Source organism: Artibeus jamaicensis, unplaced genomic scaffold (assembly GCF_021234435.1).
Source record: "Artibeus jamaicensis isolate MK-2021 breed Jamaican fruit bat unplaced genomic scaffold, CSHL_Jam_final scaffold_847, whole genome shotgun sequence".
Lineage (NCBI taxonomy): Eukaryota > Metazoa > Chordata > Mammalia > Chiroptera > Phyllostomidae > Artibeus > Artibeus jamaicensis.
The window spans coordinates 25,931,086-25,945,689 of NW_026522057.1; the positions used below are offsets into that span (position 1 = coordinate 25,931,086).

At 44.9% G+C, this 14,604-nt stretch overlaps 1 protein-coding gene across 3 annotated transcripts in view; it reads right to left on the reverse strand.

Annotated features, from left to right (window-relative positions):
• The window catches only part of PEX14 (peroxisomal biogenesis factor 14), a 130,415-nt gene that overhangs the window by 111,592 nt on the left and 4,219 nt on the right, over positions 1-14,604 (reverse strand). The window contains exon 1 of one of the 3 annotated variants that reach the window (XM_053660244.1): positions 4,954-5,266. The exons of the other annotated variants lie outside the window; for them this stretch is intronic. The gene's annotated coding sequence lies outside the window, so the exon portion shown is untranslated. Of the gene's footprint in view, positions 1-4,953; positions 5,267-14,604 lie in introns of those variants that run through there. 3 annotated transcript variants of the gene reach the window in all.

The window sequence follows — 14,604 nt, forward strand, 5'->3', positions numbered from 1 at the left end:
GCTGGCCTTGGCCTCCTCTGTCAACTGGCCCTTTGCACATGCTGTTCCTTCCTTTCCCTCTGACAATCTAACTCGTCCTTCAGATCCCAACTCAGTCACTTCCTCCATGACAGGCACCCTACCGTCCAGACAGCCTAGACCTCTCCCTCTCCTGAAAACTGCAGTTTCACAGGGGGGATCAGGGCGCTGCCATGGCCCTCACTAGACTATAAACTTGAGAACAGTGCTTGCTCTTCACTGTACCCACGGGCAAGGATGGCTGCAGGCCCACACGAGGTCTTCCAGGGACACCTGGGGAAGGAACGAGGGGCGGTGAAGAGGACAGCAACGGTCCCAGCTCAACGGAAGGGACTACACACTAAAGCTGACCATCCTTCTGAGGCTTCCTTCACTCCAAATGGTAAATACTAAGTGCTAACATTTACTCAGCTCTTCCTTCACTTAATTCTTTTTTTTAATGATTTTTTAATTTTATTGATTATGCTGTTACAGTTGTTCTATTCCCCCTTTCATTCCCCTCCACCCTACCCCCCATCCCCACCATTACCCCCCCTTTAGTTTATGACCAAGTGTCTCAAGTCCTTTAGATTCTATATTTCCCATGCTATTCTTGCCCCCCCCCCTTCTATTTTCTATCTACTGTCTATGCTACTTATTTTCTGTACCTTCTCCCCCTTTCTCCTCCTCCCACTCCCCTGTTGCTAACCCTCCTTGAGATCTTCATTTCTATGTTTCCACTCCTGATCTAGCTGTCCTTTTAGTTTGCTTTCGTTTTAGGTGTGGTTGTTAATAACTGTGAGTTTGTTGTCCTTTCACTGTTCATGTTTCTTTAACTTCTTTTTCTTAGATAAGTCCCTTTAACATTTCATATAATAAGGGCTTGGTGATGATGAACTCCCTTGAATTTGATCTTATCTGAGAAGCACCTTATCTGTCCTTCCATTCTAAATGAAAGTTTTGCTGGATAGAGCAATCTTGGTTGTAGGTCTTTAGATTTCATGACTTGGAATACCTCTTTCCAGCCCCTTCTTGCCTGTAAGGTCTCTTTTGAGAAATCCGCTGACAGTCTGATGGGGACTCCTTTGTAGGTGACTGTCCCCTTAGCTCTTGCTGCTTCTAGGATTCTCTCCTTCACTTTAATTTTGGCTAATGTAATTATGATGTGCCTTGGTGTGTTCCTTCTTGGGTCCAACTTCTTTGGGACTCTCTGAGCTTCCTGGATTTCCTGGAAGTCTATTTCCTTTGCCAGATTGGGGAAATTCTCCTTTATTATTTGTTCATATAAGTTTTCCACTGGTGGCTGTGCCTTTCCCCTTTCTGGTACCCCTATAATTCGGATGTTGGAGCGTTTAAAGATGTCCTGGAGGTTCCTAAGACTCTCCTCATTTCTTTGAATTCTTGCTTCTTGACTCTTTTCTGTTTGGCCATTATTTCCTTTCTTCTGGTCCACTCTATTGATTTGAGTCCCAGTTTCCTTTTCATTGCTATTGGTGTCCTGTGCAATTCCATTCATTTCAATTAGTTTCGCCTTCATATGTTTGTCTAATTTGTACATAATCAACCAGTTCTGTGAGGATCCTGATGACCAGTGTTTTAAACTGTGCGTCTGAGAGTTTTGCTATTTCTTCATCGCTTAGATCTATAGGTTCTGGGGCTTTGAGATCTTCTTGCGACATTTTTGGTCTGTTCACGCCCTTTAAGTGTGAGAAGCAGCGCCTTGGACTCCCAGGTCGCTGGGTTGTGACACTGTATGTGGGGGCGTGGTCAGAGCGGGGAAATGGCGACCCCCTCTGCTGTTTCTCACAGCTGGGTGAGGATCAGCGCCTTACGTGGTTCACCTGGGCCGGGCCACTCAGAGTCGCTGGGTTATGACGCTATATGTGGAGGTGGGGTCAGAGCAGGGAAATGGTGGCACCCTCCACTGCCGCTCGCCACGGGGACCCGCCAGACCCGGTACAACCACCCACTCCCTTGCCTGTCCACCCACACACAAATGCGCGACCACAGTCAACACGCAGCACTGCTCCCCCACTGTCTCCCCCGAGGTCGCTCGCCTGGTCACTCGCTCAGTCGCTCACTAGGTCCAACCCTGCGCCTGGGTTCCGCGCGCCTGAGTCCCAAGCGCCTGAGTCCGTCTGACCCAGTTTTCCTGTGCAACCCTGCTCCACCAGCCGCTGGTTTCGCCCCTTACCGGTCAGGCTGAAGAATTTGTTAACGGACTTCCGAAAAGTTCAATTTTCCGTGTTCTGGCTGTGTTTTCTGTTGCTAATATTTAGTTGTCTCTAAACTTGGTTGTGTGAGAAGGCAAGGCATATCCACCTATGCCTCCATCTTGGCGGAAGTCCACCTTCACTTAATTCTTGTAACAGATTCATGAAATGGTTGCTAATGAGGAAATCAAGGCAAGATCTGAACCTGTCTAATTAATCAAAATAATCAAGTTTTGTTTAGACCACATTTCATTAAGCAACAACCTTAATACTGTCCCACAAATAATAATGTACGTTTTTGACTACATGAAACAATCTAATGCAAATGGCTTTAATATTCAGGAGGCCTCATTCTGACTTAACCCAAAACTTCCTTTCTGAGAGACCACCAAGGAACTTACCTGAAATTAATTTATCCCTTGAATTGCTAATATTTTCCAGAAGAAAAACTTTAAATAGTCTGCAGTACCATCATATACATTTTTGCACCTTCTAAACTGTGAGCCATGTAGGTGTATTCTGCTTATTTCTTTAATTTAAATATTAAAAACAATATAAAATAGAGCCCTGGCTGGTGTAGCTCAGTGGATTGAGCACCGGCCTGCGAACCAGACAACCGCGGTTTGATTCCCAGTCAGGGCACATGCCTGGGTTGCAAGCCGGTTCCCTACAGGCCAGTTCCCAGCAGGGGACGCACAAAGGCAACCATACATTGATGTTTCTCTCCCTCTCTCCTTCCCTTCCCCTCTAAAGATAAATAAATCAAATCTTAAGAAAATAAAAATAATTTTAAAAGTCATTAAAAAAAACAAAATAAAATAAATTTGAATATTACAATTTCTTCAGCCCTGGCTGGTGTGGCTCAGTTGGTTGGAATGTCATCCCATAAACCGAAAGGTAGTGGGTTCCGTCCCGGTCAGGGCACACACAAGAGGCACCGATCGATGTTTCCCTCCCTCTCACCCCCTTGACCTCTCTTTAAAATCAATCAGCGCATCCTCCGGCAATCCCCCCCAGCAGTGCTAGCTCCTTATATATTCTTCCAAGGATAGTCAGAGTCTTCGGGGGACCAGCACACAAAGGCCAGATCTCCGAGCCCCATCTCAAGGTCACTAAGGGAGGAGCGACTCACCGCTGCCTGAGGCCAGTCAGCCCTGCTCAGTGAACACACAGAGGGCTTCTCGCCAGGGACTGCCCAATACTGATTATATTCTACATCATTCTCTCCCATGTGTTGACGTATCTGCAATCTAAAATGGCCCATCACCCATTTCCTGACTCATTGTCCTGTAGGAATTTTTCTTGATGACCAAAATGACCTTCATCCTCACTACCCAACATACTGATTTCCCTGGTAATACCACCTGAAATGCTTCACCGGGTAACTAGCTTGTTAGCTCTCCCTCCCCACGGATTTTAAGCTCCTTGAAGGCAGGCGCTTCACTTCACTGAAGGCTGATCTTCAGCACGTCCGGTATCGCTGGTGCTTAATAAACATGTGCCTAATTTTTTTTAATCTTAAAAAAAAAAAAACAAAGGAGCCCTGACCGGTGTGGCTCAGTGGATTGAGCGCTGGCCTGCAAACTGAAAGGTCGCCAATTTGATTCCCGGTCAGGGCACATGCCTGGGTTGTGGGCCAGGTGCCTGGTTGGGGGCGTGTGAGAGGCAACCAACTAAAGTTTCTCTCACATATGGATGTTTCTCTCCCTCTTTCACCCTCTTTTCCCCTTTCTCTTCTCTAAAAATAAATAAAGTCTTAAAAACACAAAGAAACCACTCTGCACTTGTAATCCCAAAGGAAGCAAGCAGAGGACGACAACTGTCTTGTCTGTCCCTGGGGCATTTCCAGCCTAACAGACCCGGCCTCCTCTCCCCGAAATGCTGTGGCCCGATGGTGCTCAGCCCCAGGCGGAATCACCCCCGAGGGGCATTTGAAAATGCATGGCGGTGTTTCTGGTTGTCACAATGACCAAGGAGTCCCCATTTAGAGGGTAGGGGCCTGGGAGGCTAAATATCCAGCAAAGCAAGGAAGCACTGCCCACCCAGACCACCCACAGGCCACATCGGGTGCCCTGCCCCTCCTGCCTCCTGACACTGTCGAGGAGGGCAGACCCCACCTTTCCCACGCAGTTCCTCTGTGTGCCGCTGCAAAGGAGGCCGAGGTCTGGGCAGCCAGCTGCTTGTCAGCGCTGAGTCCCCAACTCACGCAGGCCCATCGGTCTCACCAGCCCGGCTTTCATGAAGCCAGGCACTTCTCTCACAGCTGCCCCCACATCGACCCCCTCTGAGTGGTCGTCTATTTTCTGGCTTGAGACAAAGCCCTGCAAATGAAATTCCAGCCTGGCCCTGGAAATCTTGACAGAGTGGTCCATGATTTTAAAGACAGCAATAACAATACTAAGGCTTAAGAACCCCAGCTGAGGTCTACTGGGCAGGCGTAAGAAGCAGGCTCTAGGGAACTGTAGTCAGGGTCCTTGGGGGCCAGACTGCAGAGAGCAGGAAGGGGAAAAGGGCAAAAGAAAGAGCTTGCTTTAAAAAACAGATGGACAGACAACAAGACAGTGGCAGAGAGAGAAATGCTTTCAGTTTGAGAAACAAAAATGCTCTCCGTCTCCAGCCAGGTGTGCCCATGTGCTGACCCTGCTGCACAGCGAGGACCCCTGCCCCCAGCTCCCCCAGGTCCACACAGCTCGGGTTGGAGCAACCAGCAGTCCATCCAGGTCCAAGGTCTAGGTGTACTCACACAGCAGCTGCCAAGTGACCGCGTAACTGCAGGAATGTCCTAAGCCGGACTGGCCTATGTCCTTTTCGAGGAAGAATATGATTCGATTCAGCAAGTACTTTTTTGAGAAGCACTTTTTCAGAGCAGCAAGTGTGTGGACTCCGGCATTAACCACCGAGTGGCTGTGGCTACGCTGTCCCACCCCTCTGAGCCTCAGCTTCTCATCCACGGGCAAAATGGGAATAACGCCAGCCCCTGCCATTCAGGATGAGATGCGGTGAGAGAATTCACAGTGTCACTGCTCTGCTCCAAAGCCACCGACAGACTGCTGCTCTGTGGTGGAGTAAAAGGGACCAGACCCCCCCGTCCCGCTGCAGACAACTAGAGGACCCAATAAAGTGAATGGCACCACTCTCTGCAGACCCCGGGCAGCGGGCAGCACAGGGCTGTGATTCCTGGTAGGACGTAAACAAATAACTGGAGCCCCAAGGTCACTGGCGTCTGCCAGGAGGCACATTTCAGGTGGGGGCAGAGGGTTGTCCCATCAGCACAGCAGTCTCGCTGGGCCGAGGAAACAGGCTGGAGCTCGAACAGGACATGAAAGAATGGAAATGACGAGAAGTGAACACCCACCAAAGCACAGCTCAACACTCTGCACGGACTGCAAAACCCAGATGCTCAACCACACGCAGAATTCATAGCCTCCAGCCAAAAATCTCAACGTAGGTCAAGAATCGGGAAGGTGTGACCCATAATAATAATGAGAAAAATCAGAAAAAATAATTAGCAGACAAAAACATTAAGACGGGTGTTATAACTATTCAAGAATTTACCTCAGAAACAAATATCAAATCATTATATTGTATACCTGAAACTAATATAATGTTGGATGTCAATTATAGCTCAATTTTTAAAAAAATATTTTAGCCCCGGCCAGGTGGCTCAGTGGGGGTTAGAGCCACGGGCCGTGCATCAGACGGTTGTGGGTGTGACCCCCCATCAGGGCACCGGCCTGGGCTGTGGCTGGATCCCCGGTTGGGGCGTGTGGGGGAGACAACCGGTGGACATCTGTCTGTCTGTCTCTCCTCTGCCCCCCTAACCCCTTCCCCTCTAAAAAGCAATAAACATACGCTTGGGTGAAGATAAAAATAAAATAAAATAAACACTGTTTAAAACAAAAAAGAATTTAGAAGAAAACATGATCACAGTAAGGAAAAACACGTACGGTACAGAAAGAAAGAACACACTCGGCAGCAGCCCCGGAGCTGAGCGACTCCTCGCCAAGGCGCCCAGCGCCCGCTTCCTCTGCACGCGCACCCGCATCCGACAAACCTGCCTCGGCGGGCCTCAGAAATTCAGTGACTCGGCCGGAAGACAGAAACGCAGAGAAAATTCCACTGCCTTCCAAAGCAATGCCCGTCCTGGAGAAGCGGGCAGGCGTGCTCCAACGCGTGCTGCACCTGCCGTGAGCCTCGCCTGCGCGCTTTACTCCATTTGGCTGTTCAACTTTGGAAGACGCAGAGAGGCCGGAGGAGTTTGAACGACTGTGCTGCCCCTTCTCACATCGGAGGGCCGACGGCGGAGGCCGCCCCCGCCTCTCCCATCTGCCGGTCCGGCCCGGCTGGCAGGGAGGGAAGAGAACGCGCCTGCTGGTGAAGGAAGAAGCTGGGTGGGCCGGCACCGAACCCTGGAGTAGAAACCAGGCTGGTCCACGGGGGCCTGCGGGCTTTAACCTGCGTGGTTTAACCAGCGTGCCATTTCTTTTTTGTTCATGTTATTTTAATGAATTGGAATGTTTGATTTTTAGTAGGTAAATAAAAAGTTTTCAAACCAAAAAAAATTGGAACTTCCAGTGATGAAAAACATAATATCTGAAATAAAAATTTCACTGATGAAGGGCAACAGACTAGATACCTCACAAGAAAACGTTAAGTGCATCTGAAGACGTGGCCGCAACAACAGACCGACGTGGAGACCAGTGGAGGAAAAAGAGGCTAAAAGGACTTTTTTTGGAAGAAATAATAACTGAAAAATGTCCAAGTTTGATGAAAATTACAAACTCACAGATCCAAGAAGTTCAACAAACTCCCAGCAGGGCAAACAAAAGCATGCTAAAGCACATCATAATCAAATAGCTAAAAACCCATGAAAAAGAGGAAAAAAATATTGACAGCCAGGAAACAAAGAAAAACATTACCTACAGATATCAAGATTAAAAGTTACTTCACACTTCTGATCGCAAACTATGCAAGCCAAAAAATAAAATGGAATAGTATCATTAAAATGCCAGAAGAAAAAAATGTCAACTTAGAATTCTATATCCAGTGACAATGTCTTTCAAAAATAAATACAAAATTAATATGTTTTCAGAAAGGAAAAAAAAGGTCTGACTGGCGTGGCTCAGTGAGTTGGGCACCAGCCTGTGAAACAAAAGGTCACCAGTTCGATTCCCTATCAGGGCACATGTGTGAGTTGTGGGCCGGGTCCCCAGTACGGGGTGTGCGAGAAGCAACTAATCCATGTCTCTCATGTACATTGATGTTTCTCTCCCTCTCTCCCTCTCTTGCCCTCTCTACAATAAATAATTCTTCTAAAAGAAAGGAAAAAAAAGCTGGAAGAATTTGTCAACGGTACGCTTATACCACAAAAAAAAATGTGAAAAGAAATTCTTAAAGCAGAAGGAGAAAGGAAAATACCAGATGGAAAACTGGTCTACACAAAAGAATAATGTCACAGATTGTAAACGTGCTGGTAAATATAAAGATACTTTAGATATATATTTCTATCTTAAAAAGATAACTTTACAATGTACAAAGATAACTTTACAAGGTTTATGACGTATGTGGAAGTAAAATCAGTAGTGCTAATAATGTGGTGGGGGGAGGGGGGCTAGAAGCAATACTATTATCAGGTTCTTACACGTTATTGGCAGAGGGTCATTTGAAAGTAGTCTGTGGTAACTCAAAGTAACATGTTATAAACCGTAGAGCAATTACTATCACTAATAAACAAAAAAACAACCAAAAAAGTAGAGGTACAGCTAAACCAACAGTAGAGATCAAATAAAATCCTAAAAACATTCTATCCAAAAGACAAAAATAGGGAACAAAAATCAAATTTAAAAAACTGCCAGATGCCCTGGCTGGTAGCTCAGTGGATAGAGCGCAGGCCTGTGAACCAAACAACCGTGGTTCGATTCCCAGTCAGGGCACATGCCTGCACCTGGGTTGCAGGCCAGTTCCCAGTGGGGGACCCACAAGAGGCAACCACACATTGATTATTTCTCTCCCTCTCTCCTTCCCTTCCCCTCTAAAGATAAATAAATAAATAGAATCTTAAAAAAAAAAAAACTGCAAGATGGCGGGCTTAAATCCATCCATAAATGAAACACTCTAATTAGAAGGCAGAGATGATCGGATTGGATGGGGGAGGGGGGAGCAAGACCTAGCTGCATGCTGTCTGGGAAAAACCCACTTTAAAGAAAAAGACACACAGGTGAAAAGCCAAAGCTCAAGAAATGTCGTCCCACGCAGACACGAATCGCAGACACGAATCGTAAGAAAGCGGGAGTGGCAGCATGAACCTCAGACTACTTCAAAGTCACAGTCAGTGCCAGTGCTAAACAAGGACATTTCAAAAACAAGGGAGTCGATCGGGAAGACAGAACAATCCTTGTAAGTATGCACACGATAACAGAGTTTCAAAATACAGGGAGTTTAGACAAATCCACAGTTACAGCTGGAGACATTGATGATATCCTCTCTCCTTAGTCAGAAAGTCAGTAAGTGTCCGGAAGGGTTAGATAACACCATCTCCCAACATAGCCTGACGTTTCCAGAGCGCTCCGACAACAGCAGAATAAATATACTTCATGTTCGAGTTCGTAAGGAAAACTCACCGAGACAGACCACAAAACAAATTTCAAAAGGGAAAGATGTGAAAAAGTCAGAGTATGACCTCTGACCACAACGGAATTAAACTAGAAATCAGTAACACAAAAAAACCTGGAAAACTCCCAAATATTTGGTAATTAAACAACAGACTTCTGAATAAGTTATGGGCCAAAGAAGAAAATACTGGGGAACTGAGAAAATATTCTGAACTACATGAAAATGAAAACTGTATCTAAATTGCGGATTGCAACTAAAGCAGTACTTAGAGGAAACTTTACTGTTTTCAGTACTAACCTTAATTTTTTTCAAATTTGTTTATTTTTAAAGATTTTACGTATTTACAATTAGAGAGGGGAAAGGAGGGAGAAAGAGCAGGAGATAAGCATCCATGTAACAGAGATGAGGGACCGGGCCTGCAACCCAGGCATGTGCACTGACTGGGAATCGAACCAGTGACCCTTTGGTTCTCAGGCCGGCACTCAATCCAGTGAGCCACACCAGCCAGGGCTCAGTACTAACTTTAGAGACCAGGATAGAAAAATAAGGGCAAAAGAAACCCAAAGTAAATAGAAGGAAAGAAAGAAATAATATAAAAATTACAAATAGAGAAAAATCAAATAAGAGCTGGTTTTTCAAAGACACTAATTTCCAACATTAGAAATGAAAAAGGGGAAATCACTGTATTTCTACAGATTTAAAAGATTAGTAAATGACTAATTACTGAACCTTTAAAACAAACTTGACAACTAAAATAATATGAACAAATTCTGTGAGACACAACATACCAAACCAATATTAGAAAACAGAAATTTAATACCCTTATATCTACTTTAAAATATAAATTAGCCCTGACTGGTGTGGTTCAGTGAATTGAGCACCAGCCTACAAACCAAAGGATCGATTCCCAGTCAAGGCACAAACCTGGGTTGCAGACCAGGTCCCCAGTAGGAGACACATGAGAGGCAACCACACATCAATGTTTCTCCCCCTCTCTTTCTCCCTCCTTTCCCCTCTCTGTAAAAGTAAATAAATAAAGTCTTTTTTAAAAAAAGAAAATACATAATTAAGTAACTTAAAATAAAAAGACTATAAATCAATATCCCTCATAAACGTAAACATAAATATAAAAATCCTTAACAAAATATCGACAAACCAAATCCAGCAATATATAAAAAGGATAATACATTATGACCAAGTGGAACTTTCCCAATAAATACAAGATTGGTTTAACATTTGACAAATCAATCAACATAAATCACCCAGATTAACAGAATAGCAGAGGAAACAGTAAGATCAACGCAACAGAAAGCACAAAGAAAACCTGACGACACTCAGCCAATTACAAATAGAAGTTGAGCCCTGGCGGTGTGGCTCAGTTGTTTGTAGCGTAGTCCCACAGACCAAGAGATCACAAGTTCGATTCTCAGTCAGGGCACATACATGGCCTCGGGGTTCAACCATCAGTGTTTCTCCCTCTCTTCCCCTCTCTGCAGAAACAGTTCTCATGCCCTCAGGTAAGGATAAAAAAATAAAGAGAAATTTATAGAAATAAATGAATAAAAGTTGAATTTCCTCCACTTGACAGAGGGCACCTACAAAAAGGCTGTAAGCTAACGGCATATTTAAATGTGAAAGAGTATGAATTTCCCCCAAGATGAGCAACAAGGCAGGACTGTCTACTCTCGTTACTCCTTTTAACATTGTACTAGACATCCTGGACTACACGATACTGCACGAAAAATAAAGGACATATAAATCGGAAAGCAAGAAGTAAAGCTGTCTTCATCTGCAGATAACACTATTTATTATCTACAGAGAAATCATAAGCAATCTACAAAAAAAGCTATTAGAATGATGGGTTCAACAAGACTGCAGAAATAAAACCAACATATAAAATTCAATTTTATTTTTATATACTAGTACTGAACAATGAAAAATGAGATTTAAGACCTGGCTGGTGTGGCTCAGTGGATTGAGCGCGGGCCTGTGAACCAAAGGATCTCGGTTTGATTCCCAACCAGGGATCATGCCTGGGTTGCAGGCCAGTTCCCAGCAGGGGACGCACGAGAGGCAACCACACATGGATATTTCTCTCCCTCTCTCCTTCCCTTCCCCTCTAAAGATGAATAAATAAAACCTTTTTTAAAAAAGAGAAGCAATAATTACAGTCTTTAATCACTAGTATTTCCCATAGCAGTCATTCTTTGAAGAAATTTAAAAAAAAACAAAGAGATTTAAGAAGTAAAATCCATAAATACAATAACCTACACAAATATGAAATATTTATGCAGAAATATAATAGAATGTGTACATGACCTACACACTTAAAACTAAAAAACACTAGGAGGAAATTGAAAGAAGGCCTAAAGGGAGAAATTTACCATGTCAATGAATTAGAATCCAATCAATATTGTCAAGATGTCAATTCTCCCACAAACTGATCTGTAGATTCCACAGAATCCCAATAAAAATTCCACAAAGCTATTTTGTAGGAATTGATGAACTGATTCTAAGATTTATATACAGCTGTAATAGACTGAAGCTAAAACAATTCGGAAAATGGATATAGTAAGAAAACTTTATCTCATTTCAAGATGATTTAATTTGCATTAGGACAGACACCTGTATAGACAAACAGAACAAAATAAAGTCCAAATATTGATCTATGTATTTAATCCACTGAGATACTTGACAAAGGTGGCAAGATAATTCGATGCAGAAAAGGCAATCTGTCCCACAAGCGATGGTGGAATTGATATCCACGTGCTGAAAACACGGACCTCAGCCTTTTCCAGTGACACGCAGGGAAAGATGCTCCCATCGCAGTCATCACGGAAACACGAACTGAAACCACAGAAGAACACCAGTCCACACTCCCCAGAACGGCACCGTCCAGGAGGCAGACGACGCCAGGCATCCTTGTGAGCAGGGGGCAATGGGACTCTCACGCACTGCAGGTGGGGCCGAAAACTAGCACAACTGCGCACTCAGGCAATTTGTTATAAAGCTAGACATGCAACTACAGGACCCGGCGATTACACTCATAGGCATTTACTGACAAAAATGAGCCCTGGCTGATGTGGCTCAGTGGACTGAGTGCCAGCCTGCAGACCAAAAGGTTGCCGGTTCGATTCCCGGTCAGGGCACATGCCTGGGCTGTGGGCTAGGTTCCTGGTTGGGTGCATGCAAGAGGTAACTGATTGAAGTCTCTCTCAGACATCGATGTTTCTCTCCCTTTTTCTCCCTCCCTTCCCCCCTCTCTAAAAATAAATAAATAAAATCTTTAACAAAAATACGAAAATGAAAACAAGCCTTGGCTGGGTAGCTCAGTTGGTTGAGTGTCATCCCATAAACCGAAACCGAACCGTTCAATTCCCAGTCAGATCACACGCCTGGGTTGCAGGTTCAGTCCCAGTGGGGACGCATGTGAGCAGCAACCAACAGATGTTTCCCTCCCTCACTTTCTCCCTCCCTTCCCCTCACTCAAAAAAAATTTTTTAAGAAACATTAAAACTTATGTCGTCACACTTATACACGACCATTTGCGGTAGTCCCAAACCAGAAACACCATGTGGGGCACGGTCTCACGTGACTCTGATGACCCCCACCTCCTGGTATGCGTGCCCTGGTTTTGTCCCTTTAAGTGTGGCTGGCACTGGTGACTTGCTTCTGGCAAAGGTGACAGAATGCACCTAATTACACATGCGTGTTACAACACCTAAGACTGTGATGTCCAATCTGCTGAAACTCTCTCCCTCGCTGGGTGCCAGGCAGCAAGCGGCCACGTTAAGAGCCACGAGGCAGCAAACCGAGGCCCGCAGTCTGCAGGCCGTACGGAGCTGAACGCTGCCCACAGCACAGGGGCTGGAAGCAGATTCTTCCCCCGCCCCCAGGCTCAGGTCACTGCCCCAGCGGACACCCTGGCTGCTGCCGGGAGACTCAGTCAGCCGCCCTGCGTCCTGACCCTGACCCACGGGAACTGAGACAATAAAGGCAGGTTGTTTTCGGCTGCTAAGTTTGTGCTAACACTGTTATGCGGCAATGGATAATTAATATACTCCAAATACCCACCAACTGGTGAATAAATCAACACATGTTGATCTATCTGCACAATGGAATAGAACTCACTAATAAGACGCAATGAATTACCGGCACACAGTGACATAAATTTCACAAACGTCACTTGGAACCAAAGTGAGCCACGAAAGAGCACATACATCACGAACTCACTCTCACGGAGTCCTAGGGAAGACATTACAACCCACAGTGAGGGAAAGTGCAACAGCCTTTCTTTTTGGCCGATCTCCCAAGGCCAGAGGCCAGAAACTTCTTGGGAGGCAGCATGAGGGAGCATTCAGGAATCCTGGAACTGTTCTGATTTAACTGTGGTGGCGGTTACACAGGTACATACAATACAGTTGTCAACAGCCATTAAACTGACCACAACCCACCTACTGCAAAGCTTATGGCCACAAAACCTTTGTGCCTCGGTAAGATATTAAATCTAAGATATCACAAATATTTGCAAAGCTGCAAAGCAAGCAACTAGTTTAGAAAAAGTGACCTTCACAGTGGAGAAATCTGACAGATACCACCTTCCAAGCAATCCCACTATCCTCAATAACGGGACACACTCGGGTCACAGGCCCTGATGTGATTCGCCTAGAAGGACACAATGACCCCTTCACAATAAATACTCTCACAAAGAATGTTCAACCCGGATCTAAACGAGAGTAAGCACACCAGACAAACCCAAATAGTGGGGCGCTGCAGAACAAGTGGTCTGGACGCTCCTACATGTCAACATCGTGAAAAGCAAAAAGGCATCCAGGCCAGGCAGCCCAGTTGGTCGGAGCGTCGTCCTGATGTGCGGAGGTTTCGGGTCTGATCCCTGGTCAGGGCACATGCAGGAATCAACCAATGAACACATGAATAAGTGGACCGGCACATCAATGTTTCTCTCTCTCTCTTCCCCCATTTCTCTCTCCCCCTCCTTCCTTCTCTCTTCCTCTCTCTCTAAAAATCAACAAATCGATCAACCAATAAAAAACAAAAAGAGGCAGGCAAGATCACCAGAAATGCACGTATTTAAGTTCACAAAAAGGGCAAGTGTTTTCACAGCAGCGCTGATTGTAATAACCCCAAAAGATGAAACAGCTAAACGTCCATCTAGGGCGGAATGGTTAACAAACAAATGAATGGCCAACTACCTTCACACAGTGTAACGACAGGCAGCAGTGATAATGAACCCCTGCTGTTCACACCACAGACAATCTCATAAACATAAAGATGAGTGAAAGAAGCCAGAAACATTTTATGATTCTGTTTATATAAAGCTCAAAAACAGGCCAAACTAATCTATGGATTTTAAGTCGACATGGGGCAAGCCTGGGGATTGGACAGTGATGGGAAGCATGGTAGGGCGACTTCTGGGCTCCCAGTAACGTCTGACCTGTCGATCTGGGTACTGATGTGTTTTCTGGGTATGTGTTAAACTTCAGTAAAAGTTCTTTTTAACTTGAAAGTCTAGTGAATGATTCTACTACACTAAAGCAGACTAAAGTGATAAATCAATACAATCTGTTTCTTGACTGGATCTTCTTTTTTTTTTTAAACTGGGAAAATTTGAATGTGGACTGTATTAATATTTTATCAATTAACTAAACTTTTTCATTATTATTACTGCTATTATTATTTATGCTCACCCGAGGACATGCTTATCAATTTTTTAAAGATTTTATTTATTAATTTTTTTAGACAGAGGGGAAGGGAGAGAGGG